This window comes from Apium graveolens, unplaced genomic scaffold, assembly GCF_009905375.1.
Source record: "Apium graveolens cultivar Ventura unplaced genomic scaffold, ASM990537v1 ctg8777, whole genome shotgun sequence".
NCBI lineage: Eukaryota > Viridiplantae > Streptophyta > Magnoliopsida > Apiales > Apiaceae > Apium > Apium graveolens.
In genome coordinates this window covers 12,294-15,386 of record NW_027421462.1, presented here as the reverse complement: position 1 = coordinate 15,386, position 3,093 = coordinate 12,294, and the positions used below count along the sequence as shown (strand labels likewise).

Genomic DNA, 3,093 nt, shown 5'->3' with positions numbered 1-3,093 from the left:
ACACAGAAGTTTAGCAGTATCAAAATTCCTACCTTTCACATATCTAACTACCACTATGGAAAAAGAAAATGATGTTGTTCATCAGCATGGCCAATCCATTATACATTCAGATCCTCAAGAATGGTCCTTTCACCCCCATGGTCCATTATACTGCTATTGTTTTTGTAATTTAAGTTATGTTAAATTGTGCTAAGCATTGCTACTCTGTTAATAACAGTCTTGGAGTTTACAAGGTCCATCAAGATACCAAGGTTTTATCTGTGTTTGTGAACTCAGAACCAATTCGGGAAGATCAACTGGAGAATGCTGTCAAATTTCTTTACATCTAAAAATTAAGGGATTTCCTGTCCTGTACAGACGTTCCTCTTTGAGAAGAAGGGCCTTACAAAGGAGGATATAGATGAAGTCCTGTGTTCAGATAAGTAATTTATTATTCTTAATCATGAAAACATCTTCTTTTCGATGGCAGGATCAAACCCCACCAGTTTCAACTGGTCAACCAGCAGGATGTAACTTATTTAATTCAAATCCAGGCTTCCTTTTTAGTAATGTTGGCAAAATTCTTAGGGGATGGGTAATAGTCTTGGTAATTGAGTTTTAGCCATTATGTATATTAATGTAGACAGGAATCCGAAGTCATCAATTTTGCAAAAGATCAGGCTTTGGAACCCGCAGCAAATACTCCTATTAGCACTGTTTCTAATGCAGGGACCTTGGCACAATATCAATTTGGATGGAAATAAGCTCTTCTTGCTGTGGGGTTACTGGCTATTTCAGGTGGTGGGACCGCTTTGGTTTTTATGGTACTTGGGTAACCCAAGTTAGGGTTGGAGCAGTATCCTGTTATTTTGGGTGAAAATGCACAATACATATCGCGTAAATAAAATCAATAGAATCACTTCTTGTGCTAGTCTCTAGTTTGTGTTTCCAGTTGTGCTCTAGATCAGTTTGGTAATAAATCAATTATGTCTGCTGCAAGCTTTTCGGCTCTGGTGGCTGGATCCACCTATGTTGGCTTGAAACCTATCCCGCCAAAGCTGTTTCAGATGAAGGATTCAGTTGCGTGGAACAGGAAGACTGTTTCGAATGGATCTAAAACTCACTGTATGAAGGTACTTTGATCGGAACTTGTATTTTTATTTTTAATTTTTTTAAGCTGTTTATATTACCACCTTTTGTACTGCTTATAGTTGGCTCTCGTTTGTGTGTAAACAGACTTGGAATCTGATTGATAACAAGAAGTTTGAGACTCTCTCCTACCTTCCACCTCTCACCGATGATTCAATCGCTAGGGAAATTGATTACATGATGAAAAAAGGATGGATTCCATGCCTTGAATTTGATGCAGTAAAATAGATACTTCATAATTTCTTTATTAGTATGATTAATACATATCCTACTGGAAATGTTCTACAGTTTTTGTTCAGCTAGATAGTTCTTAATTGCTTTTATCTACAATTGCATCAATTTTAAGTGTTAAAGAGATATGACAACTAGTTAGTTGCAGAAAGTGTGACTTCTGGTAATTGAATTGTATTGTGAGCTCCCTTTGTTTGGCAAAGATAACATCTGGAATACAACCACTAATTCTTAAAAAAATTTGCTATTTGCATCCACTCTTTATCATAATTTAAATTATGTTGTAAACTTTCAGTTTAGCAGGTGTCTTGTTTCTTGATAGTTGATAGTGATAGAACTTGACTCCAATGTTAGAAACTGCATATTTTTATATAGAAAATATTCATTGTGTGTCCGATGTTATCAAATTTTCTATAAATGCAATCCAAATTGTGGCACTGATAAATAATTTTGTTCAATCTTGAAATTGCCATCTCTGGAGATGAACTTTCTGTTTCTTTTCTCTCTTGCATGCACAAAATCATTATATAAATCAATGGCTTGAAGCAATACTCTGTGGTCTGAAGTTTTTGTTAAGCAGGGGTTGAAATACTGATCTCTTGTTCTGAACATTTTTGTCTACAGCTGGGGTATATTTATCGCGAGAACAGCAGAATTCCTAACTACTACGATAGGAGGTACTGAACAATGTGGAAGCTTCCCATGTTTGGTTGCACGGACGCATCTCAAGTCCTCCATGAATCACGGAATGCAAGAAGGCATATCCTAGTGCTTACATCCGGTGCCTGGCTTTTGATAACATTAAGCAAGCTCAATGTATGTCGTTCATCATCCAAAAGCCCACAACCACCTCCTAGATTCTCTGCTCCTTGAAAAAGTTGCAGTGCGACCCTGTTTTGCTTCTGCATGTTCAATGAAATCAATGAGTGATTCCATAGGGGTAATTCAAAATTTCCTTATTCTAAACTGCTTACAGTAGTTATTATTGCTAAAGGAATTGGCTGTACATAGTTGCTTGTATCAGTTATGTTGTCATACTCAACAAATATATCATGGGTGCATCTGTGCATTTCTTGTCACAAACGTCCTTATTTAAAACTGGTTTTATATAAGTTTGCATTTTCGTACTTGCCATATATTTTCAAGGGAGCTTTTGGTCTTTAGAATGCCAGAAATCATTGTTCTAAATCTACTCCAGTTATAAACAGGTGGTTGACTAGGTCATCAATTTTGATGACAAGTTCCACCTCACCTTTTAACTTGAGAGGCGATTATGTTGTGCTCTTTTTAATAATCTATGTTATTTCAACCCAGGAATTCATAGTCTGCAGTTAGTAATCATATTTGACCTTGTAGTTCACCTGCTGGTCCTGAAACTCAAATAGTATAATAGATATTCTTGTTGATGAAAACAATAATGGGAGCCTGCACTTGCTAAGAAACGCATACTACCTAGGTAAATAATTGTCTGAACGTTGGAATAATATTAATTTTTTATGTCTGAATGTTGTTGTTTGACTTGGTTTGGAAGTGCAGCAAAGTTTCTTGAGTTGTTTTAGGATATGTTATTGATGATTTCTCTCACTTCTTCCTCTAATGCTTCTGAAAATGCACTCCGACACAAGTAAATAGAAACTCATAAGTAATCAAAACTTAGTAACAAACAAGTAGACCCAGTATGCACAACTTGAAATACGTCTAAGTTGACTGTTAAATTCTTTTACATATGTCTTT

The 3,093-nt window shown here is 36.0% G+C and overlaps 1 pseudogene; it reads left to right on the top strand.

Annotated features, from left to right (window-relative positions):
* Positions 1–965: 965 nt before the first annotated feature.
* On the top strand, positions 966–2,216 carry LOC141705325 (ribulose bisphosphate carboxylase small subunit, chloroplastic-like; annotated as a pseudogene).
* The last annotated feature ends 877 nt before the right edge of the window (positions 2,217–3,093 follow it).